This window comes from Daktulosphaira vitifoliae, unplaced genomic scaffold (genome assembly GCF_025091365.1).
Source record: "Daktulosphaira vitifoliae isolate Bord-2020 unplaced genomic scaffold, ASM2509136v1 Scaffold_3, whole genome shotgun sequence".
Classification (NCBI taxonomy): Eukaryota; Metazoa; Arthropoda; class Insecta; order Hemiptera; family Phylloxeridae; genus Daktulosphaira; species Daktulosphaira vitifoliae.
Window position 1 is genome coordinate 22,501,677 of NW_026099574.1, and position 18,604 is coordinate 22,520,280.

Below are 18,604 nucleotides of genomic sequence, written 5' to 3' on the forward strand. Positions count from 1 at the left end.
AGAGTTGGGTTTCCCATCTCAGTTGTTTGACGGTATCGCCATTGCAGTTTCTTCAAAACAAATCGATTACACTTGTTCACTTCTAATGTATCTTGATTACAAATTCGCATAATCACTTTTGAAGATATTATTTTAAGCCGACTACGACTAATTGGAAATAACCTCTGGTTTGTTTAATGTATAAAATGTTTTTTTTTAAATAACATACGCCTTATGTGCAGTGACTGTGTGTTCAAAACTTTAAGTAATACAACTTTCTTTTAATATTACATTAATTGCTAAATAATGGATGGTTTCCCAACGAAAACCATATAGTTATTTGATAACCAAATAAAATATAAACTAAATTAACTATTAAATTATGCACAGTAATTAATTGTACGTGTAATTAACAATTTAAAAAATATATGATATAAAATAGAATTTTCTATCAATAATTATTGATAGAAAATTGTTTTTTATAAAAGCTTGAGCTTTTGAAATACTTGCGGTTAGATAAAGTGAATAGTTTTAAGTTACAATGTGTTGAAATGCAATTATAATTGAGTGTTTTTGAAAGACTCGTTATTTAATCATCATGATTACTTTTTGGATTAGTTGTGTCGTCAAACGCCAACAGAATATCGATCTGCCTCTCGCTCTCTTTCAATGTAGTGATAACATAATGCTTCTTAAGGCTTCCTATTGATGCGTGCGTAGATTGCTAGTTGTATTATCACGATTGTATCTTTACAAATCCATCAATCCCCCCTAGGGTAAAGTAGCCAAATATGCCCACTGTAGTATTAAATTACGATTTATGCTTTACTCTCTCACCTAAATACTATAGTAAATTTTTGCCATCATATTTCGCTCTATGAAACAATAGCCTTTCAACAGTCACGAGAAAGTTTTTTTGCTCTGTAGAGCAATATATGAACTATATTTAGTTAATTTTAGACACATATATGTGTCTAAAAGCTTAACGTAAGACTTCGGCTCCAGTGTTACTATAAATAAATGTAAAACGTATTATATAAGTAGAAACACTACTATTTCGACTCGAAAAAGTATTTCTTGAAATTTAATCAAAAAAATCAACACATATTTAATATATTTTTTTATATACCATGTGTCTCAAATTTTTTATTGAGAATAACTTCATAAATTATATGACTTCAAATAAAAAACAACGTTTTTGGTCTTGCGACTTCTTTATTTTATGTTTTTTTTTTTTTATTTGAAGTAAGTTAATATTTAAATTAGATATAGAAAGCTACTATAGCAAAACGCCCGAAAATTAAAAACAAAATGAAATGCTCGGACCGCCCTAATAAGTATTTTATAAGCTCGTATGCCAATTTATCTATAAATGAATCTTAGCCTATTATTCAAAGTGAAAACTACTCGTTATTGTTTTGTATTCAATGATTTCAAGTGTTGAATATTATTGAAAATTGATGGGCGTTTTGTTTTTTAAATGAGAATAGTATTCTCATTTAGAAAAAATATAACTACGCAGACGTGTCGTGACTAATACTTTTAAACAGGCACAGAAATTTACAGTTGTATCGCATAAAAAAGATGATTGATCGCAGTGAACGCTCAGTACAAAAGGTACTCGCCAGTAATTACCTTCGTAGAAGTACAAATTGTGTAAAAAAAAAAAAGTGCGTATAGTTATAATAAAACAGATAGAACGTAGATAAGATAATAATGCTACAAATAAACGGTACATAATATGAGGACACTGTGGTGGCCGCCATCGGTTTATGGGGTCAGTTTTCGCCGAAACGACGGTGTCAAATGGACACGTCTTCTTCTGTGTGCACGTCGGCGTCGATTTCTTCACCTCATTGTGCCAAATAAAACCGATTTTCACGGACCCACTTGAATAGGACAATGGCGTGCAAGTAAATAGCCACTCGTATTTACTATGGCCAACGTGCAGTGCACACGCGGCGGATTATAGTGTTTGTGTGTTTGTCGTATGAATAAAGATAAAAATAAAGAATAGCTGCCAGCAGAAATAAGAATTTGTACGATAATAAGAACCGTATACATTTATACATAATACACGTACTATTAAGCGTGTAGTATTAGCTAGTACGTTAGTGTACGTTTAAAGCAAAAAAACAGGAAAAATAATAATAACAATGTGTACGTACAAGAACCGGTACTAACAATATCGGTTCTAAAAACTGCAGGAAGAGCCGAGGGACAACAAAAGGCCGGCAGCGCGTCTATGTGCCAAATCATCTACGAAAACGGGTCGGCTACGCGTTTGTATGCATTAACGTACCGCGCGCGCATTATGCCGGGGTCCATATCTCCCTTGTATTTAGCCACTACTCAAAATATATCAGCTATACTATTAGCATTGCTAATAGCAGCACCGCGCAAAGAGGTGCACGTTGTATATTATATTGTTGTTGTGATGGCCGACCGTGAAACTATAATTGATCCGGCGTCAATTGTTGTTGTGAACGCGAGTAAACGATTTTCCTCGGGCCTATTATTGTTATTGTGTTGTATTTATCTTTTGATTAGCCAGATAAAATGTGCGGTTTTACCGCTAAGTATAGCGAATTCAAGTAGCTGTTGAAATTTTATGTCACTGGTGTCTCAAGATGTTTAATGGTAAAACACGGCCGCTGTATTGGCTTGGCGTAGACCATTATGTGCACAGACAAAATAAAAAATAACCTGACGCCTGGCCGTAAAAAATACCTGCGTATGTTTCATCTACCCTCCCCTACTATTTTAATTTATATAATCAAGTGTATGATATTTAAAATATAGTTTTCTCTGGGGCATAGCAATACTATACTAGAGTAAATTTTTTAATCATTCTGGTTTAATCGCTTTTCTCTCAATTCATCTCCTGAAAAAATATAATAAAATAAAAAAATTGGCTATTTGAATGATACACTTGTTTATTTGGAAACTAATTATAAAAAAATGTTACGTAGTATTCATTTTTAGTTAGTAAGATTTACTTATAATAAATATAAATAAATAACTATCTTTATTATCGTATAGTGTAATAATTATTTTAGTAATATAATTAATTAAAAACTAAGCTTTACTTTTTAATTATTTGCATAATCATAAAATAATTTGACAAATAATAATACCAGTGACGTGCTTAGGATATTTTATAAGAAATAGGATTTTATGTGACAAAATTTTTGACGCTCCCTCTCAAATTTATAGCTAACATTTTATTATTTTTGTCAAAATTGATTTCGTTTTGTATCTTCCATTAAGCTTGCTGTTAAATTATACTGTTTAATTTCCTTGCTAGTTCGAAATCAACTTTATTCAGTTCAAAATGTATTCATTAGATATAAATAAACGTTTCAATTCAGAAAGTAAATTGATTGATGTCAATTTCTTGTCAACAATAATTTTTAGTATCGAATAAATGTAATGTATTGTGTTATTATATCTATAGTTGTTTTTTTAAAAGATTATTAATAACAAACATTTTCGATCGGTGGCGTGTCGTAAAGCTCCAAAAACTCATAAAAGTGAGGTGTAGTTAAATTGTAATTATTTTTAAAAGCTCAGTTTGAACGTCGTACAACGGGAAAAACTAAAAATAATAAAAAAGATCCTTAAATAGTAATGTGGTTTTAGTAACATGAAAGCCATTGCCAATACTACGTTCACGTAATGCGGTAAATTTTATTTTCCGCCATTTTTCTCGGCCCGCTGTTCGTTTCCCCACAGGGAATCCATTTGTTAAACGAAGACTTTGTCAGGGTAAATCGATGGCACTTTTCTAGACGAGGGCGATGGTAATAGTTTGGACAAACAAACAAAAAGGCAAAACAAAGACAAAAACGTATAATAAAAGCTGGACACGTTGTATCTCTTTTCGAGTACGTTTCGAATTTATCCAAATTCAATAAAACTCTAAGGGTCTTTGCATTTAGTCTTTGCGGACTGAAACCATTTTCTTTTGTAAACGGTATTCTAACGGCCATCGCCATTACTGCTAAAAGCCTTACTGGAATCCACTTACCACTTATACAAGTATATATATATATAAAGGTATGACTAAACAGTATATAGTGCTTCTAGAATAATTGGATAACCGGCCGAGACGCCAATCTAACCGTAAAACACCTTTTTCATATACAATTTTAGTAAAACCACAGGAAATTATTGTTTACCGAAACAACAACACTCGGGCTTTTAATAACCCACGAGGCCCAGAAACTCGATTTTCAGTCGCTACTTTGAATAAATATTCTACTTTGTACCGAGGGAATTTTTTCCTTTTCACCTTTGACCATTTGCGTCAATAGTAAAAATTCAAAATCCCGCGTTTTCGCAAAAAAATCAACGATATTTGGTTTGGCTATCAATAATTTGAAACGGTAGGAATACTTTTGCATTAAAAATATATCTTGAACACAAAAAGAGTTCACAAAGTCCTATAGAACATAGTCTAATTAATTAAAGATTCGTCTGTTTTTACATTACATTTAAATAAAGTGTTCATTCCGTTTCCTGTGCGCGGTTATTTTTGAGCAGTTAATATAAGCCATTTTCAATAACTGCATATCAATGTACACCCATGTGATTAAAAAATATACTTGCAGAATAATTTCCAAAAAACAGCTGTCCCACAACTTGACACTCGTGTGTTTATTCGATTGTTGTCGATTTGGATATTATCCCCGAAATGGGCGGTTTTGCTCGGAATAAGGTGTCGAAACCGACAATTTATCCACATTGTCCCGTTTCACACTACTCAACACACGTTTCATTGTTGCATCGATCACATTTTTCACACGTCCCGACAAAGCATTATACGTTTTAGTAGACAGGCACTGTAAATGAAGCGCCAATCAACCCGTTTACTTTTGGTAACGATACTCAAGACATAAAGTACTTCTGGCCACGCCTACCGAGTAAAACCTCGTTACGGATTGTGTACTACAACGTCTAAATTAAATATACATCATTTACGTGTTTGTTCGTTAATGCTTTTTCTATGTGCGGAGACCGTTCAAATCAATGGCAACCTTATTGAGATAAGAAATATAAGTAAAAAATAGTTAACAACGAGTTATACACATTTAAGTGATCACAATTTCTATAATAATGGAAACATAATTTTACTTGTAATGAACAAGTTCGAGCTAAAAATAATTAATCGAATATTAAAAACATTTACTTTGAAATTTTTACTTTTTCAAGTACTAATTAACCGATTAAAGCTAAATGATATTAGTTAGGATATGGTACGGAACAATAAATGAATACTACAAGCACTGTTTAAAATATTAATTATTTTCCAAATTGAATGATTTTGTTAATTTGTATTGCACAGCAGCTTTTAATTACAATTTCAACAAAGATCAATTTATTGATTTTACATCCAGACATAGAAATTTGATTCGCAATAGTAAATCTTTTATTACATTTTGAAATTCTAAAAAGATAATTTTTCAATAATTAGACGAGTTATTCTATGTTCATTTTACATTTTAATAATCTTGCAGTTTTTTTAACGTTTCATAAAAACTATAAGAATAAGGACGAGACACTTCATTTCTTGGAAATTATTGAAAGTTCACGATTTGCATAAAAGAAAAAATTGTTTGATTAAAAAAACTATTATAATATGTAGTCAAATCTTTTTCCATCCCTTTAAAAATTGTAAACTTTAATCTTATTTAACGTCAGTCCCTATTTTTAGTTCAGCGTATGATAGGAAAAATAAATGGTATATGTTTTATTTGATGAATCGTTATTGCTTTTTAATGTTTATCGATTTTCGACCAATTTTTTATCGATTTATTCGCTGTTTAGCATACAGTAGCCGTCATTTCTTCGTGATGTCGTCTAAATAAGTTTTATTGGCGATTTATTACACCTGTGCAACTACGATAACAAGAATCAATAGTGATTATGATTTATTTGATAGAAAATATAACCATAATCAAGTAGCAATAATGATGTGATGTCTACTATTAAATCCGGACACTAATAATATTAACAGTATCGACAAATGAATACAATGAGGTGACACAAAGATTTGATTGAAAAAACTGCGCTTTTCAATGATTACCGCGACGAGTAAAAACAACACCAGCGCACTAACACTATCGTCGAGGGTATTGCAATACCTACCCACGTCGAGTTTATACCTATGAAACCGCCGTGTTTGGTATCGTTGAAACCGGTGCCCGTCCTAAATATAATGTTACACATTGCGCTCATCTGAATCGCAACCATTTCCGCCAGAACCGCTTATTGTTGTGCACCGCACCGTGAACGCCATCAGTGCGTTGCGCAAGTTCCCAGCCAGTGTTGCGCGTACATACCTATTGTTGGCCGGTTCCTAGACGCCGGTAATGTTCATTATTATCGTTTCTTCGGCGCCGAATCACTATTGCACCGATGCACTTGCTGTTGTAGCACTTTGTTTCTCACACCCAAGTTCCATTAACCGTAAAATTAATTCTATTAAAAATAAAAAGAACATATCGACGGGAGACCCCACACGCAGTTTTATTTTTGCCCGGCCAAAAAACTACGCGCGTTTTGTGCGTTGTAACACACAAACGTCAATAATTATTCATTCACCTTTGGTGCAGCAAACTGTACTTTATTTGTTGTTACGCGATGATATCGTTCTAAAATAAATCGAAACGCCGAAACCGAGTGTGGCGAAATACATTGTAGTTTATAATGAAGCAGAAACACTACATAAAGTACCGAGAAAACATTTACCATTCCTGATAAAATAAAAAATGAACTTCTTAAAACTTTGGAGAGTAAAAAGAAAAGCTTAAAAAAAAATAGCCCGCATAAAACGGATTTGATTTTTTTTTTTTTTTTACACCACTGAGTTTTATTTATTTTCGTCGAGGGCTTTTAAGTACTTAAGTGAGAAGTTAGCCGCGGGTTTTCGCTATCGAACTTTCTCAACTCTTTTGGGATTCGGTAACGACTCCCATTTTACGCCAATCGATTTTTGTTATACCGACGCCCCTTTTACGAGAACTTTGTTTGTCTTACTACCTCTTAGGAGAACATGTTTAGTAGAAATACCAACAACTTTTCTTTTTTTTTTGAGAGAGAGAAAAATAAATCTACAAAGTACAATATAGTTACAATTTCTCGGCACATTTTGTTGATCATTTAGAATTTTACCGAAGTGCTATTTGTTAACAGAAATAGCAAACAAATTGTCTCATTTTTTATTCTTAGAATAAAAATAAATCATAAATATTTTGCGATTGCTGTCTAATATATGTAACATTTTTCGAATTGAAGAATATTATTTCCAAATATAATTGTATCGAAAATGTTTAGTATAATTATTTATACACCGCATACCACTAGTTTTGCTTATTTTGATTTATTAAAAAATTATAATCAAAATTTTATTCATACAACAAAATGTATAAGCGATATTAGTTGAGCAATTTTACAATTAAAAAGTTCACTATTAGCTTTTATCGTAAAACGTTTAATGTGATTATTTTAATAGCTACTTCTCAAAAATATACTTATGTAGAGATAAAACCGCGTTGGATTTTGTTAATTTTAAACGTTTTATTAATTGGCCAATATTTGAAAAACAACTATTTCGCTAAAATTATGCTGTGGTCAAGTCAATATAATCACAAAATCTATAATTTATAATTTTCAAAGCTATTAATTTCTATACACGGAACTAATGCAAAAATGTTATTTGTCATATTTTATATTTAAATAAAAAAATTAATGGATATTAAAATCTTTAGCAAAGTCTAACAGAGTAATAGATTTCATATTCACGTTAATGTAGCCAATATATGAATACGTTTACACAACTAAAGCACAGTGATTTGAAACGAGAGTTTTCCATATAAAATATATTTTTCATTATAAATGGGTTTTCAGCTTAACTTTTGACCACGAGTTTTTTTTATGACTGGGTAGCCACGAGCACAATCGCTACCGTCCGAAGTTTTATTTTTTGGGATATAATAGTACTGCCTTTCATTATAATAATATATTTCTATCTGACGATTCCTCTCGAACCTTTGTACGATTGTACAATTGTGTATTTTATTAAAACTTTTTGCGTGCATTTTGATGGCTTGTGTGTACAAGTGTGGGCTGTGGGGTGGAAAATGCATCGCGTGTATTTCCACCGTAAAGTCTACGAGTCCTTTGATCTTGGTCAATGCTTTTTAGTTGCATTATGCGGATAAAGAGCTAATGGTTTATTAACTAAACTCTTTTTCAAAGCGTCAAAGTAATTTTTAAATCTATTACCTTTAATCATTTTCTGCTATTTTCAAACAAATTATTTTTATTTTGAAATAAAGTTATAAATTATCAATAATGCTATTTATACATTTTTACAACGGAACTTCAATTTTCTTCTTGAAAAAGTGACTATTTCAAATTTGTATACAAAATATCGTGCTCAATTGTATACAATTATTCTTGATATAACAATTGTGTAGTTCTTAAATGTTAATAATTTCCCATTACAATTATAGGAAAATAAATACTTATTAAAAATCTAAAAACTACATTATTTAATTAACTATTATCGGTCTAAATTGTGTCACTTACACGGGCCTTGCAATTTCTGATATTAGTAATGTACTTTTACTATTCTTTAATCGTAACTTGTTCAACTTAAGATCTCATTCTTAATTTTTTCTTGTGAAAAAATATTGGACAATTATATACATTATTGTGCTATTTTATTCTTTTACGTCATTAATTGTGTTTATTGAAACTATTTATTTATGTAGTGCAAATTAAGTAGTCTTTAACTGGATCAGGATGACATATCATTTAGTATTACAACGAGTAAATTGGTTACTTCAATAGAAGTATTTATTTCGTAGTAGGATTTATTATAGCTTAAAAAACGTTCATGCCTTCTTTGAAATTTTTTTCTAGTAAAATTAATTCTCAAAAGCTTTGTCGTCATTATCCGTAGAAAGGAAAATGATTAATAAAACGATATCTTAGAATGAGCTATTGAACACAATCATATTGATTTTTATTTTCTCCAATTCTTTTCCATGTTAGACCTAAGCCCACGCATACACTCTCGAATTACCTACGCAATACTTAATATAATATATATATATGTGTGTGTGTGTGTGTGTNCTAAGCCCACGCATACACTCTCGAATTACCTACGCAATACTTAATGTAATATATATATATATGTGTGTGTGTGTGTGTGTATACACGGATGAATGCACAATAGTATGTATGTGTGTGTGTATGAGTAAGTGTANATAATATATATATATGTGTGTGTGTGTGTGTGTATACACGGATGAATGCACAATAGTATGTATGTGTGTGTGTATGAGTAAGTGTACAAGTAATCGGAAGGACGTCGATTACATTTTTACCTACCCTTATAGTCAATTCACTACAGAAAAGCTTCAACGACAAATTGAATAGATAGCCAACCGTAATGCATATAAATATAGGTATGTGCTTTTGTGAGTATAATCTTCGATTTCAGAGAAAGTTAATCATCCGTCTATTCATCAGATCGCACACAAATCGTTCCGCAACAAAGGGTTTTAAGAATTGTGTTTTTTCTTTTATTATATATTACATTGAAAGTGGCATTTTATTAATAAAAACTCGCGTTCTACCATTGGATATTTTGGTACGTTTAGAAATCTGTACAAAACTTCATTTACCGACTATCCGTACTTTCGTCCAAAAAGCAAATCTTCTAAGGAAAACGAATTACTCTGCTTATCTGAATGGCACTGAAAGCATTTGTTTGAGATAAAGTTAGTCAGTGACTGACGTTAAAAGTGAGAGACAGATCGCTATAAAGATGTAAAGCTGTCTGGTCTAATGCCGCCGTAAGAAAACGCCGGGATGTTAATTAACATAAAACTAGAAAGCTTCACATTTTCGCAGTTTCTTAGTTCTCTTTTTGAACGAGCTAATTAAAATTAATTGAACAGGCTACTATGTACAGGACAAAGGTGGTCATATCGTTTCGAATAATCCGCGGTGGAAAACGAAACGCCGTGTTTTTCGGAAGAACGAGGCCCAAACAGAATGTATTTAAATATACATATATATATGATACTTGTACTAATAACAAAGTTTTCAACGATGAGCTACTGGAAAGTGCGCCGCAGGGGATTTCTTAAACACGAGGGGGCTCTTTTCATCTCTCTGCTATTAGATATCTCTTCGTCTGGTTCAATGGTGACCTTAGTTATTAAAGTTAAATTTGCTCTGAATACGTACACGTACGCTTTATGACGTCCCATGTCACTAAAAGGAAAGAGTTAAATTACAATAAGTTTAATACAATTGAACATGTAGTTTCTCCTTGGCCTTTTGAATACTCACTGGAGTCATGTTAAATGTTTAATTATAAATAAACGCGATCAATTATTAATCATGTATTTTCATTTTTAACTATTTTAAACATGTCATATTATTTTTAAATAAAATTAAATGAAGTACATTTCTTTTTTTATATATACAATATAAACATTTCCAATAACAATAAATACATTTATTAATGTTACGATTTTGATCCTTTTTATTTTTATCGCGTAGTTGTCTTAATTGTTTTATGTTTATATAATCTATTACCATGATTTGCCGAGTTAAATTGTAAAAAAGCCGTTAAGCATGTACTTATAAATACTANATTTGCCGAGTTAAATTATAAAAAAGCCGTTAAGCATGTACTTATAAATACTAAAAGCTTGCATGTATGTTTAAGAGATAATCTAAAATAATAATAATAATCAAAATTTTCTTATAGTTCTGTCATGGAAAAATTGGAATTTTAAAATAAAAATTTTTTTAATTACGAAATTTGGTTTATAACGATAAAAATGTCCAATTAATGTTATTTATCGAATTTGCGCATTTATTTTGATTTTTATAACTATATAATATGAGTAAATGATCAAATAATGTTTAATATATTGAAGTGGTATAAATGGCTTAGGTATAGGTTTATGCACGCATGTTAAAATATTAAAATATCGGTTGACTCACACACTGGCATTAAGGTCATTATAGTGGAATACAATAATGTTCAGTATTAGATTTACCTTTTGAATGTGAACATTGTCCTGCCATTGAGATCTATTCGAACGTGTCACACGACAAATATCTGCAAACACCTTGAGATGTTCAAAAGCCGCTTTGTAATGCAATTGTTTTCGAAGAAAATAAATACACAACAAGGCGGCGAGTTCTAAAAGTAAAGGACAAAGTCTCTCTTGAAAATCCGTCTCAGCGTGTGATTTTAGGCATAGTGCAATAATATAATAAGAATAAACTCAAAATACATATTGTGATACTTTATATTCTAATAATGAATTAAAAAAAGTTTTTAACAGTGTTTAATATTAGACACACAAATAACGGACTCGGATGAATTCACACCGGCTGACATTAAAAGCACTTCTGACGTGACGATAAGTACACACTGCCAACAAACACTATCATTGCTACTGTGACTTTGCAACAATAGTGTTCATCCAAATATCTGAACAAGTTAAATGTTTTACAGCGATTTTCAGCTCGACATAGTGTGTATTTTGACTCTGATTTTAAGTTCGGTAGATCCGCAACCATTCTTTTTTAGTATGATTATTATTATTTATTTATTTTAAAATACTTAAAGTAGCCGTTTACTTGAACGTTCAATTGAATTGTTTTATACTAAACATTGCTATGGTAACTTAACTATGACAATTTGGAATCTTTTCAACCTATTCATATAGTTAAAAATTCTATTTATGGTACGTAGATTTTACATAATTTATTTCTAAAATTCCTAAAATGGACAATTTTGAAAATCCGATAAAAATAAATTCAAATAATTTTTGTAGTCAAATCATTAGTTAAAATGTTGTAAAGTGATTTTAATGGTATGAACAATTGAGGAGGCTCTCGTATTAAAGGAATGGATGATAACAAGGAGCATTTAGTACAAAGGTAGCTGTGTCGATCGAGCCAGTGATCCGGTCTCTTATTAAGAAGTACACCGGTTTACTTATTCATTTTATCCCCAGTTAATTATTTATTTACATCACATCATTGTCGGTGCTCACTGCACGCATAAATAAAAAACCTATTGAAACATCAAAATAAAATGATGATAATCCGTCAAATCGGAGCAAACTGATTCGCTACGGGGCGCCATCAGCGACTACAGCCGCGGCGGTACACATTGTGTTTTGTTGGTCGTATGCCTACTGATGCAAATACACATAATAAAGTATAGCAAAACTGTTCTTTAATCGGATCACGATGCAGTTGCCAAAAAAATTGTACGTATATAGTATATACAATATTATTCGACTAGCAGCGACGGAGGGGAAAAAGTACAAGGTCCTAAATATATTTCTCTCTGTGATTTTTATTCTGAAAAACCCATGCTTGGTTGGACTTTAATGTATCGTAATAATAATAATAATTGTTGTTGTTATGGATAGGATACAAAGTGTAGTTAAAGAGACTCCTGGGGTGGCCTTTTGTAATGATCGACGAGAAACAGCAGCCGAACAAAACAATGGGTAGCGGATGAAGGGCAGGAAAAAACTCCAGAGTGACCCTTGGGTTACGCATTGTGTACATTATGTTAAAGCCCAAGAGGGTTTATTTTGTACGAACGACGCGTGTTTCGTTTAATAAGGCCAGAAATTAAGTATCTGGTGAAAAAAATAAATGTAAATGTATATTTTTATGTGGTAATTATGAGCATTTAGACGGTTCGTTTGAGTACTTATACGCTGAAATTATAACTTAGCTAAACATAGTATTTTAAAGTTTTAAAAGTTACTGAGAGTTTTTTTTAATCCTACACAACCAAACAAATGTGATGTACTGTATTGTAAATAACACAAATTAGATAAATATTTATTAATTTAATGGTGAAGGCCGTTTAAACTTGTGTTAAATCATGAAAATGTTATGGGCTTGATATCATAAAAGTATTCCTATTTCATGTTATAAGATAAAATAATTTCCCATATCTTTTTTAATAATTTCACAATACAACTTTTTCTACTAAAGCCGAACAAATAAAACGATACGGATATTTTATGAAGTGAGAGCTTACGTTCTTATCTGACATTCTATTTTAGATAGACTAAACAACATATTATTTATGGAATAAGAGCTGTAGAATCTCTTAAGGCCCATTCGGTTTGATCCCTTTGATAGCTTACACGATGCTACATAAAATGTGGATAACGCGAAAATAACTTTTATATAATATATTATATATTTGACTGCAATACTATTTCGACTATATACCCATTTATTTGGATTGGTAATAAAATGTGCGTATGAAAAAGCTTTTCTACGATTGGAACTCCATTATGAAACCGTTTCGTTTCTCTATTGCAGTGCAAATAGTATTGAAAGCTTTTTTTTCTTGTACGCTGTAAAAATAAATTAGGTTCACACGAAGTAAATAAGTAGCAAGCGTGAGAATCGTTTAGGAACATTATGTCAGACTCTTGATCTGTAACAAACAGTACCTTTTGACTAGTTAATAACGGATGAAAAATTGTATACATTTCTAGTACAGTATTAGAGGAAAATACAAGGGTTTAATCCAATTTGTTTGTAACAAGAGACGCCGTCACCCTCCACGACCGCCAACGCGCTTGAGTGTGTATAAATGAGCCAAGTACCATACAGTTAGATGAGTGGAAAATATGTTTTTTTATTGAATGTTACAAAATGAACGGCACGTGTCGTGGCTATATTGTAATTTCATTAAGTTCGGTTGCTCTCCGTTTACTATAGCGTGTTATGTAATTTATGTATATGACTTTAAATCAGTTGATTCGATCTAAGTATAATTACATCAACTGATTTATCACTTAAAACACATAAACACAATATATAAAAGCTTGGGTCTCTTAGGTTATTTTAAACGGGTGTTTTAGGAATTTTCTGACCCTCTTTGCTAAAGAAACTTTCTGTGCATTGGTAAGATCTATTCTTGAATAGTTTGGAGTCCTAATCAGGTTAGTCTCATAAATAAATAAGAAACCATTAAAAAATGTTTTTAAAATTATGCTAATTGAATTTATTCAAAATTTATAAATTTAACTGAATATGCAACCTTTCTTTGGTTATGTCGTTTGTATCTTAACAAAATTATTATTTAAATGGTCTAGTGTGCCGTCTTATTAAATAATGTAACCGTTTTTAGCTACGATGCGAATCTGAGAAGATATTGGTTTTACTAAGATGTGTTTTTTTTTTTTTGTGTCTGTTACCACTTTTTCTCAGATCTCACCGAACCGATTTCTTTCAATGATACGTCAAAATGTAATGTAATGTAATGCACTTTATTATGGAAAAAAAAATTTTGTACTTTATTTTGTCTTCAGGGTGAAATTGGTTACCGAATGCTATTTTTGTGTGAAAATTATCGATTTTATTTTTTTATTTTTAACTTTATAATGCTATAACTTATTGAAATGTGTATGGATCAACATAATTTTTTTATGAGAAATAATAATTTTTAATAATCCCTTTTTTCATTCGATATACTTTATCTGAATCAGGATAACGAACTAGCAGATCATGTTGCTTTTGGAATAATCCACCAATTTTTTAAAATTAAACACTATCTAAAGATTTGCATCGAAGTGTTTTTTTTGATAGTGATTTTAATAACTATCAGATATCATAATACTTGATCCAACTAATGCACGTCACCACTGTGCCGCGACCCCCCTGTGCTGGGTTTTTTAAATATTGTTTTTATTAGTGATTTTTCTCAAAATTTGTTCAAACGTCTTAATTGATATATTATTTATTACCACTATTCAAAATTATTTGATATGTGATTTTTACTAAACAGGGTTTTGAAACAAATATATAAATAAAATATCATAAACAATAGTACCACTGAAATAATTTATTAAAGAAATATGGTTTACTATAAATTGTTTAACTAAAAATGTATTAAAACTATGTTATAGTATATCGAAAATCATACAAGTAGTGACAAAATTTTGTTAAACATTAAGAGTTTTATTAAAATTATGTGTTCACTTTTTTGTTTAAATAATGATCAAAGAGATACTTATTTTGGTGATTGTAGTAATTAATTGATTAATTAATTAAAAATAATATTTCAATGTGATGTTTTGGTGATAATTAGTGTTGGTTTTTTATATTTTTTACTTAAGTGGTACTATAAAATTCTATATATACTTATTGCAAACTTATAAAACTTAACCGTAAACTACTTATTTATACATTTAATTAAGTGAAATATTAAAATAATTAAGAAGCTAAATAACTAAATTGAAGCTAAGGTTATACTAAATTTACATGTTTATAAATTTTATAAACAGTTTATCTGTAGTCTTTTTTGTGTTAATCCAATAAAACTTCAATTTTTGTGACATATGAACCAAAAGATTCTATTTTTGATGCTTAATAAATATTAAGAAGAAGTATCTGGTTTTCATGACATGAGTTATTTAAGTTGAATAATTTAATATAATCAGCAAAAGATAAATTTAAAATTTGATATTAACTTTTTGAATGTTCCACAGGGATCGAAATAGCTTTATAATATATTAAAAAAAATATTATTTATATTATCTATACTAGATTTAAAACATGACATAAACTAATATTAATGTTTTGCATTTGCGTTAAATTTATCAAACTTTAGAATAATTTTATATGAACATTTTAGTCATAGAAGATTATACATTATTGGTAATATATGATACAGTAAGAAATAGTTATAAAATAAAGATCTATTGCTTGTCGTCTCATGATAGAAATATAATACTAAAAATAAAAAGTTGCTTGGAATATTACTTTATTTAATGTACATTTTCTACTTATAAGTCGGAAATAAAGTTGAAGTATTAACTGATTTTTGTTATCTTGATAAATAATCAAAAATATTTTTTTGGTCTAAGACAAATATATTGTATTACAAAAGCAATTCATGCAAACATCAAAATTAATAATTTACATTTGTAATAATATTATGTGTATAGACTCTATACTATAGAGGGTAATATTTCAATGTATTTTAATAATTTTTGTTAAATTTAAATTGTAAAAAATTCTATAAAAAAAATCGTTTTTGTACAAAATTATTCATTTATCCATAAATCAAATATATAATCACAAAATAAAAATAATAATTGCGATTTTTTTACTTGATTTCTTTTGGGTATATAATATATACCCAAAAGAAATCAAAAATATTTCATGATTGATAAATAAAAAAATATATATTATATATTTTTTTATTTATCAATCATGAAATATTTTACACTGTACATTTTGGTAATAATTACCAAGGCAAAGGTCGAGGGTAGTATAGCTTCCAAAAGTTAAAAATTCATATTGAAAAATGTTCAAAAAATAAGTGACATTATTTTTTTCAAACCAACCTACAAAAAAATAGCTATTTTACGCCTACGGATATTGATAGTTGAATTTTTAATTTATTAAAAGTTTATTTTTAGAACGAAATTAAAAAAATATATATTAATAATAAATAATATAATTATTTAATGTTTTATTTTAATATAATATAGAATTATGTAATAATCCTTTTCATATAGTAAGATAATGTTATACTATTTGTATTATTATATGAAGTGGACAGTAAATTTATATTGCAAAATATCAACACTTTTTATATGTATAGCCAGTATTGAGCATAATTCGGGAATTTATGCATTTATAAAATTTGTTTAAACCAAACAATTTGTTTAAATTCCATGAAAAACGCTCGTATGTGTATATTATACGTCAAGATTAATTTTTTACTATAGTGATCCCACCTACGGTTCCCAAAACTGAATTTCTAATTAATATACACTGTTAAGTTTCAAGAAAATTAACATCCATATATATTTACCATTATAAAACCATTATAAATTATTATAAAATCATTATAAATGAATCAAACCCTGTATACTGATAAAAAGTCAAACATCAATTAAAATAATTATTATGGTTATTGACTAAATCAAGAACAATCTTTGACTCCCTAACATGTGAAAAAAGGCTATCACCCTTTGTAGTATGTTAAGTTCGGCAAATGAAAATATTGTGAATAGGTATCATTTAACTTAAAACTCTGATAATTGCAAACTAGTAGAGATCCACTGAATAAAAATTTATTACTTTTACAATTTAATAGGTTTTTTAACTAATAAGCACATTAGTTACATAACAATATTTTTTACAATGAGCAGACATTTAAATCTGATATATACTCAACAAAATATTATCTTTTGTAAAAATCTACAAATATTTTAAATGTTAGCTCAATCTTTAACTATATTTATAATAACTAATTCTAGAACAATTGTTACTCAACTGGTCCATTCACAAAAATACGTATAGTGAATCTGTTAGTACCACTCAAGGAAATATTAAGACCTTAAATGATAAAAAATATTTCTTTTAACTTCGATGCGAAGCTGAGAAGGTATTAATTTTACCATGATGTGTTTTTTTTTCTTAGCTCCTGCCGAACTGATTTTTCTTAACAATACGTCAAAATATCACAAATCATATCTAGTTGAAGTCATTACACTCAAAAATTAAAAAATTTTCTCTCATTCCCAATAAACGGTGAAAATCACCAAAAAATTTACAATTTTTAAAATTGTTAAATTTTGAAATTTCTTTCACTTTTTTTAAAAAAATTGCCATAGCATATTGATAAATAAATGAATCAAAATAATTTTTTTTATAATGAAATCTTACATATTTCCCTTTTATTTGATATCATTTTTTTGAAAATCTAACTCTTAACCTGCTCACAGAGGGGAATTAAAATAGCAACTTTTTTTATGAAAATTAACTTTTGAAATTGTGTACGGAAATACTGTGTCCTTTAAACATATATCAAATTTAAGCTTATATCATGTACTATAAAATGAAAAAAACACGAAGACTTATCTTCTATGTGCAAATAGCTGCCATAGTTAAAAACATGCTATTTTTGTGTAAAAAATCTGTGTTTTGTATTTTATTTTATTTTAAAATATCTTACAAGTGGAATACACTGAGTTTCTGAAATATTATATAATTTAATTGATACAGAATAAATTTCATATGACATAAAAAGTAACAATTATTTACATTTTTTTGGTTTTTTAAGTCGAAAAAGTAACTTTACCACCTATGGCAATTAGTATATTGCATATTTTTAAATTTTAAAAGTTTTCAAATCATCTCATTTTTATCTAATTTAGATACAATAACTTCAATAAATATCAAGGATCCCATCACTGTAGTCTCCACTCATGAAAAGAAATTTCTAATTTATGTTAATATTATTTTACTATGGGATTTTTTTTGTGGCTGCAATTTATTTTCCAAATCCTTAACCTACTTTTTTCAATGATACGTCAAATGATCACAATTCGCATTTAGTTAAATATATTACCCTCAAAAATTGAAAACAAATCCCTTATATTATAATATATTATATTTTTGTATCTAAGAATTACTAATCTATAGTAAATAAGAAAATAGTAGTAGATGTTGTTTTTGTAATTATCCTAAAATTTCTTATGATTAAACACTATTTACAGATTTGCATCGAAGCATTTCTTATGAT